Raw genomic sequence first — 25,052 nt, forward strand, 5'->3', positions numbered from 1 at the left:
TGCTGAGAACGGATATATCCATCCAAATTCGTAAATACACAACACATGACTGATATATTTTCTGGCATCGCATACATTTAGCCTTTTATTTCTGGCAGATTATTTTCTTGCACACCGTATTTACAAAGATCAGTAGAAGTATTTTCTTTATAGCACTCTTTCTTAAGGAGAGCCGGGAAATTAACGTCCATAAGCAGAAGTGATGTCAGGATTGTTTTGGCGTTACGCACAGTAAACAAAAGTTCCACTAAGTTTTATCGTTTGTAGCTAATGTTAGTTCTTGGAAACTAACGTATTTTGAATTCGAGAAATATACTATAAGGAAGAGAGAAACTAACAGGTACCTGTTTTTTTAGCTCCGACTATTCGAAGAATAATAAGCTAGCCTACTCACCACGGCGTCGGCTTCGGCGTCACACCCTGGTTAAGTTTGTTCGTACCATCCACATTTTGACTAGTCTTTTGAGATAAAGCTTTGAAACATCACACTTTTGTTTACCATCGCCAGTCCAGTTATATGCAAGAGTACATAATCTGTCAAGCATTTTGACTGAATCTTATGCCTCTTTGACTAGAAATCTTGTTAAGGTTACGTAACAGTTCATATTTGACAGTCTTTGAGATAAAGCTTTGAAACTTTCAACACTTGTTTACCATCCCAGTCCCAGTTAAAGCAAGGGTACATAACTCATCAAGCCATTTTGGTTGAATTATGGCCCTTTTTTGACTTAGAAATCTTGGTTATTTTCGTACCAGTCTACATTTGACAAGTCTTTTGAGATAAACTTTGAAACTTCTACCCTTGTTTCCATCACAATGTCCAGTAGTAGGAAGATACATAACTCCAGCAAGGCATTCGTGGCTGATTATAGCCCCTTTTTGACTTAGAAATCTTGTTAATTTTTCGAACCAGTTTATATTTTGTGGTAAAGGGTTTGACATATGCTTTGAAACATTTTATTACTTGTTCTTAATATAGTCCTCATCATAGGCAAGAGTACATAACTCTGTCTTCTGTTTGGCGTGAACTTAAGGCCCTTTTTTGAACTTGGGAAATTGTTTTCTGTTTTGTAACTGTCCATGTTTTGTCAAGACTATTTGACATATGGCTTTTTAAACTTTTAAACACTGTTTATCATATGATTTCCATATGTAGGCAAGATACATAACTCTGACAACTATTTTGGCTAATTATGCCCGTTTTGGACTTGAAATTTTTCAGTTTTTCTTACAGTCAGGATTTTGTCAAAACTATTTGAACGAGGCTTTGAAACTTTTAACATTAGTTTATCAACATGATTTTCCATCTGTAGCATAGTACACAACATATTTTGACTGAATTATGCCGCTTTTTGGAGGACTTTGGAAATATTAAATTTTTCATACAAGTCCCCTATTTGCCTAACATACAAACTTAACATGTTTTGCCATCAAGTCACACTTGCCATTTGTGCAAAGCCTAATCGAAATCCACAAATACAGACATTTTTAATTATGTTCCCAGGAGACATATTGTTTTTGCCCGTCCTTCCATCCATCCTTCCGTCCGGCGTCAGTACGTCCACTTCATTTCCGAGCAATAACTGGAGAACCATTTGACCTAGAACCTTAACTTACAGAGGTTTGTAGGGCTGCTGAGTAGATCGACCCCTATATTTTTTGGGTCACTCCGTCAAAGGTCAAGTCACAGGGGCCTGAACATTGAAAACATTCCGATCAATAACTAAGAACCACTTGACCTCAGAATGTTGAAACTTCATAGGAGGATTGGTCATGAAGAGTAGATGACCCCTATAGATTTTGGGTCTATCCGTTCAAGGTCAAGTCACAGGGCCTGACATTGAAAACCATTTCCGATCAATAACTAGAGACCACTTGACCCTGAATGTTGAACTTCATAGGATATTGGTCATAAGAGTTGATGACCCCTATTGATTTTGGGGTCACTCCATCAAAGGTCATATTCACAGGGGCCCGGACATTGAAAACAATTTCCGAGATTAACTAAGAACCACTTAACCCAAATGTTGAAACTTCATAGGATGATGGCATGAAGATAGACCCCTATTGATTTGGGTCACTCCCTCAAAGGTCAAGGTGTCACAGGGTTCGCGCCTAACATGGAAACCATTTCCGATCAATAACTAAGAACCACTTGAACCCAGGATGTTGAAACTCATAAGAAGATTGTACATGCAACGTAAATGACCCCTATCGATTTTGGGGTCACTCCATCAAAGGTCAAGGTCACCAGGGCCTGAACATGGAAAACCATTTCCAATCGATAACTTAGAGCCTCTCACCCAGAATGTTGAAACTTCATAGGAGATGTTCAAGCAAGTTAATGACCATAATTGTTTTTTGGGGTCACACCGTTAAAGGTCAAGGTCAACCAGAGCCTGAACCATTGAATAACCATTCCGATCATAACTGAGAACCACTTGACCCAGAATTTGAAACTTCATAGGAATGATTGAACATGCAGATAGATTGACCCCTATTGATTTTGGGGTCAGTCCTATTAAAGGTCAAGTCAACAGAGGGCCTGTTCATGTAAAATCATTTTTTTGGAATTACTTGAGAACCACTTGACCTCCAATGTCGAAACTTAATAGGATGATTGGACATGCAGAGTAGATGAGGTGTATTTTGATTTATCTCTACCTCAGGTAAGGATTTTTATGTGGACTTAGATTTTTTAAAAAAAAATTTAAGATTAACTTTCCTTTAGAATTACTTCCCTTTTGTTGTTACTATAAATAACTTATATTGTAACCTTTTTATAATTGACCATTCAATAATTTTTAAACATGTCTTTCAAACCATTGCGGAGTATACTAATTTCCACTTGGTAATGAATACATTTTACTCGGACTTATCATAGACTCCCTGGTAAAATCCAAACATAAAACAAAATAAAGGTATTAATTCCATACAATATTTCAATGGAACTTCAAAGTTTTGTTGTTTGTAGCATCATCTAGGGCATGTGCAGTGAAAAATCTAAATTTGATTTTTAAAATCGTGTGATATTTATTTCTAAAGTTACTATAATTTATGTTCATTAAAAATATACTTCGTTATACCCAAGTGGAAACTGGCAGGTACTCGAAAATGCAGCTCCCTGATTGGTCAGTTAGAACCCCTAATGTACGATGATGTCATGATAAAGTTATGAATAGGGAAAAACCAAGATCACTTTTCTGTGGTACAACATAATGTTACTTTTAGCTTAAGGTATATTTTAAGGTATCTCTGCCTGGTAAGGAGTTTTTTTGTGGATTCAGAAAAACAAAAGAATTACAATAATTACTACACAACCACAGAATTAAAATTCCATTTGCAAATAGAGCTGCTAGTGTAAAGAAATTTGCTATGACAGGCGTCCACTGGGACATTCTGGCACTCTCGTTTTTGTTTTTTTTGCTATAAATGACTTATATGATACCTTTTTGATAATCGGCCAAACTCTATGTTTTTATACATAGAAATTTTAATCCAAGTGTTTTGTTATAACATATTGTACATATAGTACAATATTGACAGATATCAGTTCATTATGTCATACTGCGGTAGAGAAAATTAGTTGCCTTCCAGTAGGGGATGGCAATACTTCATTCACTTGTTTATCGAAGGGATGTTAACTGAAAATTTACTGACTGAATATTGAACAGTGCAGATCTTGATCAGCCTGCAAGGATGTTTAGGCTGATCTTGGTCTGCACTAGCTGCAAAGGCACTATCACTTGCTGCCAGCAGGCTAAAGGTTAAGGTTAATATGTGTATTTGTTGTTGCACTTTGAAATTAGATAATATTACTAATATTGATTTTTTTTATTGTATCTGAGGTTAAATGATTCTTTTTGTTTGATGTATCTTGTAGGAACTGTGATGACACTGAGGAAATATTCTACAGTCTTCACCATGGTTACGATTGAATTGTGATTCCCACATAGCAATTGCTGTACAGTGTAATGCCAGCATGTATGTTTTTCTAAGAAAGGGACATGGTGTGTCAAGGCGGAAGCTGTGCATTTGGACAGGTAAGGTGTTTTTTTTTAGAATATCATGACTTTGGCTTGATTTTTTATGCTTACAATACAGATTCTCTAAAACAGTTTGATAGCTTTTTCTCAGCTTGAGTGGCAACCACTAAATTTTAAAAACAATGCCTTTATTTCCATTCTTTACTTCATGCAAGTTTATCTGTAGGCGTCCTGTGAATTTGTTATTATTACATTTTATAGTGTAGAATTTTAAGCAGCCTTTGGGAACTTTGTGCCAACTTCCAGCAAAATCTTAAGCAAAAATATAGCTGTTTGGAAATTTTGACAAAGCCCTGCCTTAGTATCACATAGAAATTTTAGTGAAGGTTTTATATGGGACTTTGAAGCAGGTTTGTCACTTTCAGCTATTATTGTACTGAATGACATGTGATTTTGTTAAAATTGAATGTGAAAAGGAGTCAGTAAAAGGATAGGTTTGTTTATCTTGGCTATGGCAATACACGATAGGATTCTTTGTAAAATGCAAGGATTTTCAGAGTTACTGCCCTTGAATTACTGAATGTTCAGAAAATTGTGTATGCACTTAATACAACTTTTGTATATTTTCTTTGATATTGGTCTTACTTATTTCTGCAAAAATGTAGGTCAAGATTGATAAAAATGCCAGTTTAGAGAAGTTACTTCAGAGTTATGTCCCTTGAATTTATAAACAATATAACTCCAGAGCAGATCTCTAAGAGTTACTGCATTGATCAGCAGTGTTGATGAATTAATACAAAGAAGGATGATTTAAAGTCCAAATTAATGTGCTATATGTAGTGTCTGGCACTATGTTACTGAATGTACAGATATGATCTGGTTAGGTCTTGAGAATATTATCATGGAGAATTCCATCTTGGTAACTCCAGAAAGGTCAATATTATCTTTCACCAAGTACTGAATCCAAGCTTGCTTTGCTTAATCTACAAACTTTTATTTTTTGAGCTTTTCTTTCATAAATGCTTTAAAAACATTTTTGCAGTCATTTATTTCTCTGACCTTTGACAAGGAACATTCAGTTGAGAAGGTGGCATGCATTCCTCCCTTGCACTGTACACCTCCCTCCCTTGCACTGCACGTTTGCATGTTTGCTGCTTTCTCAGAAGAAATTTCAAGTTAAGTGTTGGAGAAATAAGTATGCTAAATTGGGAGGGAAGATTTGTTTCTCATAATTATTTAAATTAAGTAAACAAGCAGTGTTTTAGTATGCGGTGTTCGTCAGTCCATTATCTGCTATCTGGAGGTATACTGGTGTCACTAATGGCTCTAACCAGTAGTCCTTAGGGAAGCGTCACACACTTGGCCACTAGGTCATCATCCGCCATTCATTTCATTTAAGATCATCATGAAAGTAATCTTATTTTCTCTTATTTAATGTAGAACAGACAAAATGGAAAGTTCCGTTAATGCTCAAAACTGCCATTCAATGTTCTGGTTACTGGTTATTATGCCCCCCTTTGAAAAAGGAGGTGTATATTGTTTTGCAGATGTCGGTCAGTCTGTCGGTCGGTCGGTCGGTCGGTCGGTCGTAATATAGACCTATCCGTTTCCGGATGATAACTCAAGAACGCTTGGGCCTAGGATCATGAAAGTTGATAGGGAGGTTGGTCATCACCAGTAGATGACCCCTATTGATTTTGAGGTCTGTATGTCAAAGGTCAAGGTCACAGTGACCCTGAATAGTAAAACGGTTTCCGGATGATAACTCAAGAACACTTGGGCCTAGGATCATGAAAGTTGATAGGGAGGTTGGTCATGACCAGCAGATAACGCCTATTGATTTTGAGGTCAGTATGTTCAAGGTCAAGGTCACAGTGACACCCAGCAGTAAAACAGTTTCCGGATGATAACTCAAGAACGCTTGGGCCTAGGATCACGAAAGTTGATAGGGAGGTTGGTCATGACCAGCAGGTGACCCCTATCGATTTTGAGGTCAGTATGTCAAAGGTCAAGGTCACAGTGACCAGGAACAGTAAAATGGTTTCCAGGCAATAACTCAAGAACACTTGGGCCTAGTGTCAGGAAAATTGATAGTTAGGTTGGCCATGACCAGCAGATGACCCCTATTGATTTTGAGGTCAGTATGTTAAAGGTCAAGGTCACAGTGACCCTGAACAGTAAAACAGTTTCCGGATGATAACTCAAGAACGCTTAGGCCTAGGATCACGAAAGTTGATAGGGAGGTTGGTCATGACCAGCAGGTGACCCCTATTGATTTTGAGGTCATTAGGTCAAAGGTCAAGGTCACATTGGCCAGGAACAGTTAAATGGTTTCTGATCTTCTTGTCCAAAACCATAGGGCCTAGGGCTTTGATATTTGGTATGTAGCAAAATCTAGTGGTCCTCTACCAAGATTGTTCAGATTATTTCCCTGGCGTCAAATATGGCCCCACCCCTAGGGTCACATGGTTTATATAGCCTTATATAGGAAAAAACTTTGAAAAACCTCTTGTCCAAAACCACAGGGCCTAGGGCTTTGATATTTTGTATATGACATCATCTAGTGATCCTCTACTAAGATCATTCAAATTATTCCCCAAGGGTCAAATATGGCTCCGCCCTGTGGGTCACATGGTTTACATATAATTATTTACAGTGTGCATATAATTTCTGTTCCTTGTGCAATTACTAAATGCATCAAGGGGGGCATTTCATGTTCGACGAGCTCTTGTTTGTAATTATAATGACAGAATAAGGCAAAGAGATAAATAAACAGACTCCTCTTTCATTGTAAAATACCCAACATCAGTGCAAATAAATGTATGACTGCATTAAGAAGTAAAGATTAAAAATTCCTAGCCATTGTGTTACAAATTGGAATACTGGAATTATATTATTGTCCAAAATGGAAATTTTTTTCATTATATTTTGACTAGAATTAATGGCTCTGTTTTTCAAGATGATTAATCATTATTCAGGCATTTTTATAATGAATTATTTAATAAATTAATCTCTGATCCAAGTATACTGGCTGCTCTTTTTCAAATACTTGAATGATTAAGGTACTGGCTATTCGTTATTGTTAAAATGTTTTTATGACTGATTAAGGCAGACAAAGAGATGTAGGAATATTACTAATTAAGCATACCCTTTATTGTTACGGACTTTGTCATTAGGTACTGGCTACATTTTATAAGTATTAATGGTTACCCTTTATTGTTACGGACTTTGTCATTAGGTACTGGCTGCATTTTATAAGTATTAATGGTTACCCTTTATTGTTACGGACTTTGTCATTAGGTACTGGCTACATTTTAAAAGTATTAATGGTTACCCTTTATTGTTACGGACTTTGTCATTAGGTACTGGCTGCATTTTATAAGTATTAATGGTTACCCTATATTGTTACGGACTTTGTCATTAGGTACTGGCTACATTTTATAAGTATTAATGGTTACCCTTTATTGTTACGAACTTTGTCATTAGGTACTGGCTGCATTTTTTTGTAAGTATTAACTTGATGGTCACCTTTTATTTCACAAACTTTTGTCATTAAATACTGGCTACATTTATTTATAAGTATTAACTTGGTGGTTACCTTTTATTGTTACAAACTTTGTCATTAAGTACTGGCTACATTTATAAGTATTAACTTGATGGTAACCCTTTATTGTTATAAACTTTGTCATTAAGTACTGGCTACATTTTATAAGAATTAACTTAATTATTATTGCAGAAATGTTTGGCTACTGAACTGCTATTATAGTATTATGCAGGTTGAGTTTCATGCTCATATTTCACAAAGTACATTTATTTTCAACCATTGGGTTCAATACTGGATGTAATTTTCATATTACATTAGTTAATCATTAACCACATAAAGAAAAGAAATATTTTAAGAAAAGTTACAACCACTGTAATGTTTTTAGCAAGTAAATTCATATTTTTGTAGTGTCGGACACTGTTAGGAGGAAGGTGCCAGCCATTGCATTAGGGAAGGTCAAAATTAAGTCACTGTAACAATGTTGACTATAGTTGTTATATCATATCACCACATTAATTAAGTTAGAGCTGGTTAGGTTGAATAAAGCATATAATGTTAATTAAATGCAGGCATTGATAATGTTCTAGATTAAATGCAGTAATCATAGTAGTGTTTTAGGAAAGATGCCTGCCAATATGCTTTATGTCCCACAATTAAATACAGTTTAAGATACTACCTTATCATTTACTTTGTCAACTCTTATAGATAGCCAGGCCGGTTTAAACAAAGTCAAGCAGAGGCCAGGTAATATAACTGACTACAGTTAAGACTGAAAACATTTCTACATTTAAAAATAATCTGATAGGGATATGGTAGGATAAGACAAAGACATACTGGCTACAGGTTTCTAGAAACTACCATATCACTGCATTTTAAGAGTTGTATTTTTGGACTAAACTTCACTTGATAGAGATGATAAGGTAGAATAAGGTGTTTTTCTGCCACTGTTAGTGTGGAAGAGTACTGTACGATAGTGTTTAAGTCAGCCCTCAAAATAACAAGGTAATAGGTACTACCATATCATACAATGTGTGCATCAGTTGTAGCCAGGCCATTTACTTGGTTTAGTGAAAATCCACACATCAAAATCTGAGGGTTGCTGGTCATATCTTTTTTTTTTTGCGTTTGTAGGACACTTTTTTTTTTTTTTTTTTTCTCTCCATCAATTTTTTATTTGTATACGATTTTAGTGTTCTACCTGAACATTCGTTTAAATCATAACTCACTAATCATAGTGTGTTTTTTTGGAATTATTGAATGTCTTTGAGGGTGTATTAGGCATTAATTCAAAAGTGAAGGTTACTATAAGTTTATATTTCTGATCAGCAGTATTATATACAATGGGATTCTTCCAAAATTTGTCCAAAATTAAGATAATCGTACATCACAGAATCTCAGGGAGAACACTGAATTTCGGTGCTAGGACTCTGGTACTGGTGATAAAAGCCAAAGAAAAACTGGCTTCTGGTTAAAATTTAAACTAAACTACTTCCTGCATATTTGATAATTTCTTAATGATTAAATCCTGTAGCTGTTAGGGATATGGTAGAATAAGGCAAATGTTCAATTCTGGCTACTGGTTTTGTATGAAAACTGCCATATCAACACATTGTAAGGGCAATGTAAAATTGGCTATCATGTATTTTTGGACAAAATTTGAGTGAATAGGGATGATATGGTAGGATGTAGGAAGATCACCAGCCATTCACTTCTTTCTGAAGCTGTATGAATTAAATATCTGCATTGCAAGATAAATAATGAACACATTGTTTTTTTCTTAACATTACACCCATACTCAAATGGCTTTACCTATACATTTAAATAAAAGATGGGAGACCTGTTCTAAAGATTGATGAAGGGCGCTTAACCTTAAAACTACTACTGTCAACAGAGTATTTCAACAGTATTTACTGGTACAGAAATTAGGCATCTGATTAATGGCTGGATTCTGGATTCTCTTCTAAAATATTGTTTTGAGAAAATAGAGATCAATAATTGTCCATAATTTCATAGTTCAAAGGTTTTATTTATGATTATTAGTTATTTGTTTAGAGTAATTCTACCTTCAAGGAAATCTGAACATTCTCTTTTGAATTAGGTATTGCTAACTGACTCATTGATTTAAATTGTTGAAAGAGAAATGTGGGATGGAATCTAGTCTTTTTTACATAGAATAAAATTAATGTCAAAGTCTCTTTTCTACTTACTTGCTTTTACTGTCCTCGTGGCTATTTGCTCAAAAGCAATTGTCGAGTTCTGTTGTCTGGGTGGTATTCAACCATGGTAGCAGTCCCGTACTTCTCCCACAAATAGCTGTCCAATTCTTCTAAGAGTGGAAATTCAGACCAGTTGGTTGTGGCCAAAACTGCTGCCTTGTAGAATCCAACCAAGCCAGCTCTCTCTCAGCTGCTGAGGAGGATATTCCACAAGCCAGCAAACCTCCATGCACCTGTCCTTTATTGTCCAATAAAGTCCTATATTTCTGTCCAGATAAGCTGTTGAGACAACTTCAGAAGGAGGAATTCTACCAAGCCAGCTGTCCCATCCAGCTGTTGCGGGAGGAATTCCACCAAGCCCCCTAATGTCCTATATTTCTTTCCAAATTAGCTGTCAAGACAGCTTCAGAAGGAGGATTCTACCAAGCCAGCTGTCCCATCCATCCAGCTTTTGCAGGAAGAATTCCACCAAGCCACTTGAGCCAACCTGCTATTGGTGAGGAAGTCTTCCAAGCCAGCTTCTTCCTGGCCAGCTGTCCCAACAGCTGTTTTGGAGAAATTCCACCAAGCCATCTAATGTCCTATACTTATGGCCAAGTAGGTTGTCAAAACAGCTTCTTAAGGTCCCAACCAACTGTTGAGGAGGAATTCCACCAAGCCATCTGTCCCAACCATGTATTGTGGGAGAAGAGCAACCAGTCCTGTACAACTGTTTGGAAGGATTCTAGTAATCCCTCTGTCCGGTACAGCTATTGTGGAAGAATTTCACCCAGCCAGAGATTGCCATTACTGTTGCCATGAGGATAGATAAACTGTGGTAGATGGGAGAAAAACGTTTTGCTCAACTTGTGTTTAGATTTGATACTTCATGTATTATCAAGGGCCAATCAGCAAGGGATTTATTTTTGGTTTTCTAAGCTGGAATTGTTAAAAGAAATTGAAATAATTACATGTTACGAAACAAAGTAAAATTTAATTTAGAGTCAGTTAGTCAATACACTGAATTACTGTCCAGTTGTAGAAGCAAGATAATAGAAGAACATTTTCATCAGCATTTCTGTTTAGTACATATTTAGTTCTGCATATTGATTGGCATAATAATTTAGTAACAAGTGTTTTGGATAAATAGTCATCATTTCATTGTAACAGAAAAGATTGAGGTGTTTGTTTAGTTTAAGGCAGTCCAGCAACCTGTAGCCTAAATGCCAAATTTACTTAAAATCCTAGGGCCTGTAATCATTTCCATCATTTTCACAATGTGTATAATTGTATCAAAACTTGTACAGTGTCTTCAGATATAATATATACAATAAGCTTTTGTTCTGTTCAAAATTCTTCATGTGCTAGACACTGCTCCAAAGAATTTTCCTCCACATACTGCCTGCACATCTGTTTAGGAATGGCAGCATTTTGGCAACTGAGTTTCTAGTTTTCCATTTCAAAGACAATCTTGATACTTAAGTAGTAAGGTATTATTTAGAGTTGAAGGTTAAGTAGAAATATGTTTGGTTGTGGCCTTCCTACAGACATTTTTTATTCATCATTTATGTGTGTTTGAGCTGTATGATTGTGTTGCTTATCATTCTGACTGCTGAGGAAATACTTCTGTGAGGTTTACTTACCTCCTTGACTGTACTGCTGACTGTACTGTGGATTGTATTTTGGACTGTACTGCCGACTGTACTGTTTCATAGCCACTGTCAAACTTGACAGTCCAAAGACGCTAGAGTACCATATATTGAATGCTGTTTAGTTCTATCAATTAAATCTGTGTTTTATCAACAATTTCAGCTGTTTAAATTTAATTAAGAATATTGTGTATTTTTGGAGTAAATTTCAAGAATTAGGGATGGTAGGTACAAAAAAAAGAAGAAAATATTAGCTTAAGAATGTTTTTTAAAACAGAAATCTTTTGAAATAAAAAATCATTTATCATGAAGTGAATGTTAAATGAAAATAGTTACTAGAATCATGTTGTGCAATGTAATGCTTTTGTGCATTGAATGACTGTCAAAGAATTACGTTGTATAATGCAGTGAAAGAAAGTGCACTGAATGAATGTTAAATGAATTATATTGTAAAATTGTGGGAGTGAATATCAAAATCAAAATGTTTAAATTGTATTTTAAAATACAATGACCAGACAGTAGAACTAATGATTTTGTAAAGCAGTGGCAGAGTTAGGTTATTCTGTTAAAGAGACAGTGGCTTGGCATATTAGTAATTTTTTGTGTTGTAAAGTGGTAAGAACTTTTGAGTTTATTTAATTTGTAAAACACAGTAAACTGTTGCAAGGTTCAAGTTGATTTAATTTTTGTATCACTCTGGCAAAGTATTTTTAAGTGGATTTAATTTCTAATAGAGTTTTCAAGTCACAGTGGAAAATGCACAAACTCGAGTAACTTTGCATTTTTATCTTTCAGTAAAATGCTACTCAAAGGTAAAGGGTTAACCCTTAGCATTATTCAAGTAAATCAGTAGCAAAAACCTTGTATTTCATATAGTATAGAATGGTTGTTCAGTAACCAATTTTTTCTGCAGTGAAGTGAAAGTTTAGTTACTTCAAGTCACTCACATAATCATCCTCTTTTTTACTACAAAGTAAGATTTTTTTTTTATTGAGATACAAGTTAAAGCTTAGAAAAGTACATTTTGAAATAAATTACATGTAGCCAGTATCAACTTTAGGATTTATCTTTCAAATGTTAAATTTTCAAAATATTGGTAAAGTAGCAAATAGCTGGTTAGCTTTTTTTTTATTCAGTATAATATTAGTTTTGTATCTGATGAAGCTTGGCTATCTTTCATTTTTGCTAAGTTTTCTTTTAATTAGTCATCTTTGCAGTCTTTGTTCAGGTGAAGGTTAAAAAGTAGGAAGCTGAAATGATAGCAGTGCATGATGTAGTGCCAGTAGATTTAAGATAGTCATGAGTTTGCTACACCTTGGAGATTTTTTATGCATTCAATTTTGTTATGGTCTTTTAGATTTAGCAGTAAATTATTATTGTTAACTTGGTGCTGTTTTCTGGCTGTGGCCAAGTTTTTTTCTCCTTTTTTTTACTGATGTCGAGGCCTGACAGATCCCTTTACTGTTGATCCACACAGCTATCGATGCCATTTAGGATCCCGGTGACAATATATCCGCAGCGTGGAGTCGTGTTGGAGATGCTAGTCTACAATATTGGGCCGGCAGTGTTTAGATGATGGTTTCTCCAGTGTTGAGAGAGATGGGAATCGGAAATTGTCAGGTTCTTTTCGCCTTCCATTTTCAGCATTTGTTTCTTTTCCATATTTTAAGGTCTGTCTCAGTCTGTGATAAATTCTTTGATCCTTTTGACTGCCAATCAAGACTACTAACGGAACCATTAAGGATCCTGGTGACAATATATCCGCAGAGTGGAGTCGTTTGGGAGCAACAGATCTACATTTCTGGGCCAGCGGTTTGCTAGACGACTGTTGTTCCTGTGTTGAGAGAGGTGGAATCAAGGATTTTCAAGATTTGTCTTTGTACTAGGTCTTCATCTGCCAGCAGTCCCTGATATCAGTTTAACTTGTTTGCAATATACACTGGACAGAACTTCTTTTTCAAGGACTTTCCAAAATGTATTTTTCCTTACCAGAATAGGCAAAATATGACAGAATAGTTTTGTAAGCCATCTGAATTTTTACCAAGTACTGTCTAATATTTTTTTTTTCAATTTTTTTTTTGTATTCAATCTAATTTCTTTTAAGACATGTTATAAAGTAAGCACTTATAAGTTTATTGGACATGATAAGGCCTTGGTGTAGCTGCTCACGCAGAACAAGTTCACATGCACTTTCATAATTATAAAAATACTCATGACTAAGGGTTAATTTTTGTTATACTCTCCTCTTGAATATAATTCTTTATACCGACACGACACTTAGGTCAAATAGTTTAGATCAATGAAATGGTCAAAATTGTGATAGTTAATAGTATCTGTTCAATAACTAAAAGAATTTTCTTTGAAGTAAGTCAGTATCACAGTAGAAATTATTTAAACTTTTGTTCCTTTATTTAATAGCCAGTGTCTCCATTTGCCAATTCTGTGAAATTTGATATTTTCTCTATTTAAATATAAAACTTTTGGCAGTACCTCTTGATAACTTGATATCTACTAGCTTCGAATATTTTAAGCCATGTTTCTTCCATTCTTTTGGCAGCTTTTTCTTTTCTTTTTATTAATAATTTCAGGATGAGAGTGGTTGTATTCCAATGGCTGTAAGCATGAAATCACCTGGCCTTGTGCGGAAGACATCTATGAATCGACCAACCAGATGTATACCTCTAATTTAAAGTGAGTATTTTGTTACAGAACTTAATATGTAGACAGGGTTTAGCTAAATCAATTGTCCGACTCACTGGCACATGGCTGTCACCTTATTTTACTGTATAACTGTTACACGAACAAATAGGAAATATTTCTTGGCAAAAAGGCTCACACAGCAAGCTAAATTGGCAATATGGAAATAAAATGAATCTGTTGTGTTCTCTGTAGCAGAATCACTGTTGTATGGCACTTTAGACTAGCTGCCTTTGCACTAGACTTTTGATATGGTATAGGCCAAAAATCCAGTGTGTTGCCCTTTCACTGTTGGAGATATTAATACCAACTAGAGCTGCTTTTGAGAAAAGCGCATATCTCCCACAACTGCCTTATCCTTTAGTGATTCAAAATGGTGTGGATGGTTTGGATGAATGGTTCCTATCACAGGACCGTAGGAAGCATTTTCAGTTTGAGGAGTGGGGGTGGGGGGAGCACACACTATGTAAATCAGCTAAAACTGACTCCCTGTCAAAAAACAAAAATGCTAAGATTAGTACCATAATCGGTCAAATTATTGCCTCTGTGTTCTTTTCAATTATTCATGTATTTTACCTGATCTCACCATTGTTTAATACTACAGGTAGTTGACAACCGATATTTGGCTTTTAATAGGAATAACTACAATATTCCCTGGCATGTCTTAATCTCTTTAAGTTAAGCTTTAGACTACTGGTGGCAAGTGGTTTTGTTGCGACCACTGCAGACCAAGATCAGCCTGCACATCTCACTATTCAGTCAGTAAATTTTCAGTGAACATTTCTGTGAGTAAGATTTGCCCAAACTGAATGATGAACCAGTCCATTTTTGTTGAGCTCGCTTGCAGTCAGCTCGATATAGCCGCCACTTTCGGTGCATGTGTCTGTCCGTGCGTCCGTCCAATTTTGTCTGGACCATAGCGTGGACATGCATGGACAAATCTTGTTTATATTTGGCATGAATGTTTACCTCAATGAGAAGGTGTATCATGCACAAACCCCATGTTCCTATCTAAAAGGTCATGGTCACAGTTGGAGGTCAAAAGTCAAATTGAAGTTTGTCCGGAGCTCTTCTTTTTATGCCCCCGAAGGGAGGCATATAGTTTTTGAACCGTCTGTCGGTCTGTCAGTCTGTCCACAATTTTTGTGTCCGGTCCATATCTTTGTCATCGATGGATGGATTTTCAAATAACTTGGCATGAATGTGTACCACAGTAAGACGACGTGTCGCGCGCAAGACCCAGGTCCGTAGCTCAAAGGTCAAGGTCACACTTAGACATTAAAGGATAGTGCATTGATGGGCTTGTCCGGTCCATATCTTTGTCATCGATGGATGGATTTTCAAATAACTTGGCATGAATGTGTACCACAGTAAGACAACGTGTCGCGCGCAAGACCTAGGTCCGTAGCTCAAAGGTCAAGGTCACACTTAGACATTAAAGGATAGTGCATTGATGGGCGTGTCCGGTCCATATCTTTGTCATCGATGGATAGATTTTCAAATAACTTGGCATGAATGTGTACCACAGTAAGACGACATGTCGCGCGCAAGACCCAGGTCCATAGCTCAAAGGTCAAGGTCACACTTAGACTTTAAAGGATAGTGCATTGATGGGCATGTCCGGTCCATATCTTTGTCAACCATGGATGGATTTTCAAATAACTTGGCATGAATGTGTACCACAGTAAGACGACGTGTCACGTGCAAGACCCAGGTCCGTAGCTCAAAGGTCAAGGTCACACTTAGACGTTAAAGGTCATTTTTCATGATAGTGCATTGATGGGCGTGTCCGGTCCATATCTTTGTCATTCATGCATGGATTTTAAACTAACTATGCATGAATGTGTGGCACAGTAAGACGTGTCGCGCGCAAGACCCAGCTCTGTAGGTCAAAGGTCCTAAACTCTAACATCGGCCATAACTACTCATTCAAAGTGCCATCGGGGGCATATGTCATCCTATGGAGACAGCTGTTGTTCTTGAATGGGGCAATTTTGATGTAACTTGGCAAGAATGTTAACCATTATGAGATGGAGAGTCATGTGCAAGAACCAGGTCCCTAGGTCCAAGGTCAAGGTTACACTTGACAGCAAGCGGACTCGACATTCTGCCCAAGGGCATACTTGTTAATATGAAAGTATTCAAAAAGTGGACTATTGCTTTTGATTTAAATGTAATTTCTAAGTTTACATTTGCCCACCCGCTTAGCTCAGTAGGTATGAGCGTTGGTCTATGGATCGTGGGGTCCTAAGTTCAATCCTCGGGCTGGGCATATGTTCTCCGTGACTATTTGATAAATGACATTGTGTTTGAAATCATTAGTCCTCCACCTCTGATTCATGTGGGGAAGTTGGCAGTTACTTGCGGAGAACAGGTTTGTACTGGTACAGAATCCAGGAACACTGGTTAGGTTAACTGCCTGCCGTTACATGACTGAAATACCGGTACTGTTGAAAAACGGCGTTAAACCCAAAACAAACAAAAACAAACAAAAGTTTACATTTGTGTTTCATAGTTTTGATATATTTCAGCAATCTTAACCAACAGGCAAGTTTTATGACAGTATCTAGATTTGGAATTCATTTATTTCCAATATATCCTGATTGTGCAGCAAAGATAAGTGAAGGGAGGTAATAAGAATGTTACAAACTGAATTTGTCATGAACCTTGGCTAGATATATATTTGTTAAATTAATGTAAATATTTGACAAACATAATACAGAAGTTCTCATATTCATGTGAAGTATCTTTACTAAATTCATGCACATGCTAAAATATCTATCCTGGTTTCTAGGATAGGAAAATCAAATTTTAACAAAGCAGTCTGAAAACGGCTAAATCCCATGCCACTGTTGCAGATAGTGAAAGGGTAAACTTTTGACCTTGAGCTGTGACCTTGACATTGAACCGAAAAAGACGTTAAACCCTAACACACACACACACACACACATGAATTTTGCACATTGTTTGTTTGTTTGTTTTGGGTTTAATGCCGTTTTTCAACAGTATTTCAGTTATGTAACGGCGGGCAGTTAACTTAACCAGTGTTCCTGTATTCTGTACCAGTACAAACCTGTTCTCTGTAAGTAACTGCCAACTTCCCCACATGAATCAGAGGTGGAGGACTAATGATTTCAGACACAATGTCATTTATCAAATAGTCACGGAGAACATACGCCCCGCCAGAGGATCGAACTCACGACCCCGCGATCCATAGACCAACGCTCTACCTACTGAGCTAAGCGGGCGGGCTTTTTGCACATTGTCTTGATGAGGTGATTATTTGACCCAAGTTTCATGAAAATCCTTCTAGGGGTTTAGGAGATACAGAGATCAAACCTTTGACTTTTGAGTTGTGACCTTGACCTTTAGTTGACATGGCTGACATGAGTTCTTGAGGTGATCATTTGACCCAGGTTTGATGAAAATGCTTTAAATGGTTTAGTAGATACAGAGTGGACACAGAAATGGAAGGCTCAAACCTTTGACCCTAAGTTGTGACCTTGCCGTTCAGCCAGCATGGCTGACACGTAAGTTCTTCACATCATCTTGATGAGGTAATCATTTAACCAGAGTTTTATAAAATTCTTTCAAGGGGTTTGGGAGATATAGAGCAGACATGAACAATTCATTGGAAAGCTCAAACCTTGACCTTGAGTTGTGACCTTAAAATTCCTTAAGGGGTTTAGGAGATACAAAGACACAAAATTGAAGGCTTAAACATTTGACCTTGAGTTATGATTTTGACCGTGAGTTGACTAGGCTGACTCATGACTTATGAGTTCTGCACATCGTCATGGATAGGTGATCATTTGACCCAGGTTGTATGAATCCTTCAAGGGGATTAGGAGATACAGAGTGGACACAAAATGGAAGGCTCAAACTTTTGACCGCGAGTTGTGACTTTGACCTTGAGTCAGCATGACTGATTCATAAGTTCTGCACATGCCTTGATGAGGTTATCATTTAACCCAAATTTGATGAGAATCCTTCAAGGGGTTTAGGAGATATGGAACGGACACTAAAGTGTTGCGGAAGGATGGACGAAGACCATTTCTATAACCCCCCACCACTTGTGGCGGGGGATTAAAAATACCTACAGTGGAATTTCAACATGTATTATGCAGTCAGTGAACACACAAGTGTTAATGATCATTAATTTTGTTTAACTTTTGACCAAATCCATTACCTGATCAGAATCTGATGAAAATTTCAGCTCCTGAAAATCCCCATGGTTGCGGGTGGTGCAGACAGAATGTGAGTCAGGAAGTACCTCTGTAAAAGCCCAGACATTCCATAGTAGGAGTATCTTCATTCTTCAAGTGAGTATAATTATGTATATGAGAATTTTCTCCAAATCTGTTTATTAGTCCCCTACTGGTTGAAAACCAGTTTCGGGGACTATAGGAATGCACTTTTCCGTCATTCCGTCTTTCCGTCATTCCGTCCGTCCGCAATTTCGTGTCCGGTCCATAACTCTGTCATCCATGAAGGGATTTTAATATTACTTGGCACAAATGTTCCCCATGATGAGACTACATGTCATGCGCAAAACCCGGACCCCTAGCTCAGAGGTCAAGGTCACAATTGGAGGTCAAAGGTCAACAGGGCTTTTTTCCTGTCCGGTCCACAACTCTCCCATCCTTGAAGGGATTTTAGTATTACTTGGCACAAATGTTCCCCATGATAAGATGATGTGTCATGCGCAAATCCCGGACCCCTAGCTCAAAGGTCAAGGTCACAATTGGAGGTCAAAGGTCAACAGGGCTTTTTTCCTGTCCGGTCCATAACTCTCCCATCCATGAAGAGATTTTAATATTACTTGGCACAAATGTTCCCCATGAGGAGACGACGTGTCATGCGCAAAACCTGGACCCCTAGCTTAAAGGTCAAGGTCACAATTGGAGGTCAAAGGTCAACAAGGCTTTTTTCCTGTCCGGTCCATAACTCTCCCATCTATGAAGGGATTTTAATATTACTTGGCACAAATGTACCTCATAATAAGACGATGTGTCATGCACAACTTTCAGATCCCTAGCTCAAAGGTCAAGGTCACACTTTACAGTCAAATGTTAACATAGCATGAACAGGGTCTGTTTTGTGTCCGGTCCATAACTCTGACATTCATTAAGGGATTTTAATATCACTTAGCACAAGTGTTCCCCATGATGAGAGGACGTGTCATGCGCAAATCCCGGACCCCTAGCTCAAAGATCAAGGTCACAATTGGGGGTCAAAGGTCAACAGAGTTTTTTTCCTGTCCTGTCCATAACTCTGCCATCCATGAAGGGATTTTAATATTACTTGGCACAAATGTTTCCCATGATGAGACGACACCCAGTACCCTAGCTTAAAGGTCAAGGTCACACTTTGAGATCAAAGGTCAAGGATTTTTTTCCTGTCCGGTTTATAACTTTGTCATGCAAAGCAGGATTTAGATATCAGTTGGCACAAATATTCCCCTGGATGAGACATGTCATGCGCAAGAACCAGGTCCCTAGGTCTAAGGTCAAGGTCATATTTAGAGGTCAAAGGTCAAATTCAAGAATGACTGTATGGAACATTTCTTCTTCATGCATGGAGGGATTTTGATGTAACTTGGACCAAATGTTCACCACCATGAGGCACCCTTGTTTTTAGAATTACGTCCCTTTGTTGTTACTATAAATAGATTTTAATGTAACTTTTTTATTACTGGCGGTAGAGAAAAATCGAGACCACTTTTCTGTGGTACAGCATGCAGGTTACATCCAATTTTTAGGTGTATTTTGACCTATCTACCTGGTAAAGAGTTTCTTGTGGACTTATATTATTTTTTTTTTTTTTTTTTTTTTAAAGATTAATTTCCCTTTGTTGTTACTATAAATAACTTACATGATAACATTTTTATAATCAGCCAAAAAAAATCAATATGAAAACAACTGTGGGTTTTTATATATGCACATTTTAATCCAAGTGTGTTGTTATAACATATTGTATATGTAGTACAATATTGTTTATACATCATTGACAGATATCAGTTCATTATGTTATACTGCAGTAGAGAAAATTAGGTGCCTTCCAGTAGGGGACTTTGTATTGCATGGCAATACTTCATTCACTTGTCTTAAACATCTTTTTAACGCTTACCCTGCTAAATTTGTATAATGAACTTGTCCATCTTTTAATTTGGACAGAACCATTAACTGTTATAATGGGTGCTTACAGAAAAGATGACTGAATGGCAAACAGAGCAGATCTTGATCAGACTGCACAGATCCATGCTGGTCACAAATGCTCTATGTTGGTTTTCTCATGGTGTGGCTCATAAGCTTTCAAACAAGCTTTATTATATATACTCTGGCATATATCGCCTTACTACACAGAAATGCTTTAAAAAAGCATGTGTTATTCTGAATAATTCCTGTTTGAAGCTCTTGTTTCAACAGATCTAGCACTATTTGTAACTCTGTCAAGTGTCAAATTTCATAAAGATGAAATAACATAATCACATTTGTGCATTTGTAAAGAGACCCAACAGTGAAAATGAAGATCACAATTTGACACAAAAGATGTTGAATTCCATGTGATTCATAGAGAGATCAGCACAATCAGATAGTAAAAAAGAAAAAATAACTTCTTGTAACTGCTAATTCCTGTTTAATAGTTTTAAGGTGTATGCAGCCTATCTTCATGCATATTAACTTCAAATTTTAGGTGTTAATCAAAAAACTGTGTTTTGTTATTCTTCTTGAGAATGAAGGTAGAATTACAGGAAATATTACAATGCTGAACAAGAAATAACATACTTGAAAACATGTAAAACAGTGATGGTAAATCTTTTGTGAAAACTTGTAAATTTATAATATTTAATAACAGGTCTGTACAAGAGATCTATGTGAGGATGATAGCAAAGATAATACAACAATTCAGCACATCATATCAATCCAACTGAAGGACAAGATATCCATTGATGCAGGTAAGTTCAGCAGAAAATTACCTGTTTTACCTCACTGACAAAATTGTCCCCAGAGCTAAAGCTATTCATGTGGAGTCAGCTTCATGTTTAGACTGTGAACAACTCTCAGCAAGCTCATGTCTCGTTTATTACTCTTCACAAAGGAATGAAAGCTGAAATAGTTTGTCCTCCACCTCTGATATGTGGGGAAGTTGGCAGTTACTTGCAGAGAAAAGGTTTACACTGGTACAGATAGAACAAGTTCAGTCTGCTAGTTATACCCCCACAAAACGAAGCTTGGGTATATAGGAGTAAGCTTGGTGGTCGGTCAGTCTGTTGGTTTTCATGGTTTCCGGATGATAACTCATGACAGACTTGACCGATTTAAATAAATTTTAGTACACAGGTGTAACATTATGAAAAACAGGTCATGTTCTATTTTGAGGTCAGTAGGTCAAAGGTCAAGGTCACAGTGACTCGGAACAGTTAAATGGTTTCCGTATGATAACTTGAGAACAGGATCATAAATTTTTGTACACAGGTGTAACGTGATTGAATACAGGTCAAGTTAAACTTTGAAGCTAGTAGGTCAAAGGTCAAGGTCACAATAACACAAAACAGTTAAACTGTTTCTGGATGGTAACTTGAGAACACTTGGGCCTAGGATCATGAAAATTGATAGGGAGGTTGGTCATGACCAGCAGATGACCTGTATTGATTTTGAGTTCCAAAGGTCAAAGGTCAGAGTGACCCAGAACATTTAAACCTTTTTTGGACAATAACTTGAGAACGTTTGGGCCGAGGATCTTGAAACTTTATAGGGAGGTTGATCATGACCAACAGATGACCTCTATTGATTTTGAGGTCAGTAGGTAAAAGGTCAAGCAAGTTCAGCTTTGACATTGGCTTAGTTCTTTTACTAGGCCATATTGTGGGTGTATAATTCGTCACTCCTGTGACACCTCTAGTTTCTGCTATAAAGCTAAAGGGTTTTGTGTATGGAAATGCTGGTATACATATCTGTACTTCAGAAAATCAGCCCGCCTGCTTCGCTCAGTAGGGAAAGTGCAGATTTACGGGTCGCGGGGAATGTCAGTTTGGTCCTCGGGCGAGGCCCTTGTTCTTTGACAAGTTGATAAAAAACAGTGTCTGAAATCATTTGTCCTCCACCTCTGATTTATGTGGGGAAGTTGGTAGTTACTTGTGGAGATTAGGTTTGTACCTGTACAGAATCCAGGAACACCGGTTCCGTTAAATGCCCACAGCTACATAACTGAAATATTGTTGAAAAATGGCGTTAAACCCAAAACAAATAAACAAATCCTCCAACAATCTGCCACCTGCCCACTTCCAAACCTCCATTCACCCAGAAGCAAATAATTTCCCCCTTTATTCCTTTAGGTCTAGAAACTGTTCTGTGATCCAATCATAGCAATCCCCCCTTCAGACCTATATCTTCCTAACTGCTTAGAAGATTTTCACAAAACTAACATCAGTTTTTTACCTCATTAAGACAAGGTGCAGAGTGCATAACCCGTTTCACATGTCAAAGATCTAGGTCACAGTTTAAGGTAAAAGGTCAAGTAGCTTAAAACTCATGTCTGCTCCTTATCTTTTGAACTGTTGGCAAGATTTTCATAAAAGTGGTATGAGTTACTTGCCTCATGAAGATATCTTGCAGAGCACACAACAAAGGTTACTAGTTCCAAGGTCACGGTCACATAGCTCAAAAGATCATATATCTTAAACTTGTGTCCAGTCAGTATTTTCAAACCATTAGAATAAACTTCATAAAGGTAGCATGAGTTGTAAACATCATGCAAAAGCTTAGGCCATAATCCAGGTTACTAGGTGAAGATCTCATTTGAAGGTCAAAGGTCGTGATTTCACTTTCTCTGTATCTGTAGCTGTGTCTGAGTGTTTAAAATTCCTTTAGTGATAGCTCCAGTTTGAAATCTACTAGTCAGTATAGAAACTTTACACTTGAAATGCTGTTTCTTCAGGTAGAGAAGTATTTTGGGTGTATTGCTTATTCCAGTGATAGCTCTAGTGAGTCCTATATGTCTGTATTATTCACTGTCGAGCTAAGAGCTGTTGTTCCTCTTGCTGATTAATATTGTTGCATTATTTCAGTTGCATCTTAGCTAAGAAGTTAACTTGGATCTGCTTCACAGGGAGTCAGTGATGATCATCTAAGTAGTATGATACAGTTTTCTGATCAGATGAAATCGCTTTATCTTATCTGGCTGGAATTTAAAGAGCTGAGACTACCATCAGGAAAATCTACCATGTAGTAACACTAACCCAGAACATTGCTACTGAGTCTACCACACAGTAATGCTGACTAGAAAATTGCTATCGAGTCTACCACACAGTAATGCTGACTAGGAAATGGCTATTGAGTCTACCACACAGTAATACAAACCCAGAGCATTGCTACTATGTCTTCTATACAGTAACGTTTATTCAGAACATTGCTACTGAGTCTACCACACAGTAATGTGGACAAGGACATTGCTATTATGAGTTTCCATGCAGTAACACTGACTTGAGTAGTCCACACAGGAAAAACACACAGTAACATTGACTTAGGATGTTGCTACAGAGTATTCCACACTGTAATACTGACCCCGAAGTGTAGCTTTTCTATGGAAAATTCAGACAGATAACTGAAGCTACCTGTCAGTAGGTGCAATAAAATCTTTATTATCCATTTATGTTAACACTCCTGATACTGAAGGCTGGACTCTGCTGAACACTGGAAAAAAAGCGGAGATAAACATGCAACTCACTGTGTGTGACATTAGTGCAAAAAAGTTTTAAATGTGGTCGTGATGTATAGACATTAAAATTATTTTAAGTAACATTCAAGTAATGGTCAAAGGTGGTAGTGAAAAGTCACTGAATGTGACATCAAAGTTTAGATGACTGAGAAAGAAAGACAGTTATACCTACTGGTAAAAATCTATAAGATTAGATATTAAAATAATGTTTAAAAATGACAGTAGGTACAGTAAAATGTGAATGTGGTTTGATTGGTAATGTCAAATAATAAAGAGTAACTCATTGTTCAAGTGTATTTATATCATTTTGTTGAAACAGTTATCTAAAGAAACAAACTGGACCAACTATTTTGATCATTTTGGATTGGTTAGTAGTTGCATCATTTTCCCACAAGAGACCAAAAAATGTCTGCAATCTCCCCGAGTCACATTCACATGTATGCTGGCATTCATACTGTACAATATGCTCTGTCTACAGAATGTTTAAGCTTGAATAAGAAGAGTTATCCTACTCCCCACAGCTTCAGTGTCACTCTTTAAGTTTTTTATACCACATTGATTCTACCTTAACTGGTTAAATTCGGAGGTAAAAAATAGTTTAAAAAACATGAATATTCAAATGGTTTTTGGGCGTTTTTAGCTCGACTATTCGAAGAATAGTCTAGCTATTCTACTCACCCTGGCGTCGGCGTCGGCGTCACACCTTGGTTAAGTTTTTGCATGCAAGTACATACAGCTATCATTTAAAGGCATATAGCTTTGAAACTTATTTATTCTTTTTCTAGGTCAATTACCAACCTCACTGGGTCAAGTTCCATAACTCTAACATGTATTTTGAGCAAATTATGCCCCCTTTTGGACTTAGAAAATTCTGGTTAAAGTTTTACATGCAAGTTACTATCTCCAAAACTAATGCAGATATTGAATTGAAACTTCACATGTGTCTTCGGGGTTATAAAACTAGTTGATAGCACCAAGTCCCATAACTCTGACCTTCATTTTGGCCAAATTATGCCCCCTTTTGTACTTAGAAAATTTTGGTTAAAGTTTTGCGTGCAAGTACATACAGCTATTACTAAAAGGCATATAGATTTGAAACTTATTTTTTCTTTTTCTAGATCAATTACCTACCTCACTGGGTCAAGTCCCATAACTCTGACATGTATTTTGGCCAAATTATGCCCCCTTTTGGACTTAGAAAATTCTGGTTAAAGTTTTGCGTGCAAGTACATACAGCTATTACTAAAAGGCATATTGATTT

At 36.9% G+C, this 25,052-nt stretch overlaps 1 long non-coding RNA gene across 1 annotated transcript; it reads left to right on the top strand.

Annotated features, from left to right (window-relative positions):
• The first annotated feature begins 3,888 nt into the window (after positions 1–3,888).
• On the top strand, positions 3,889–25,052 carry LOC123534548 (uncharacterized). Its single transcript, XR_008366583.1, has 5 exons — positions 3,889–4,043; positions 13,963–14,065; positions 18,288–18,393; positions 20,930–21,029; positions 23,142–25,052. It is a non-coding gene; the product is annotated as an uncharacterized LOC123534548 (long non-coding RNA).

Source organism: Mercenaria mercenaria, chromosome 12 (genome assembly GCF_021730395.1).
Source record: "Mercenaria mercenaria strain notata chromosome 12, MADL_Memer_1, whole genome shotgun sequence".
Taxonomy (NCBI): domain Eukaryota; kingdom Metazoa; phylum Mollusca; class Bivalvia; order Venerida; family Veneridae; genus Mercenaria; species Mercenaria mercenaria.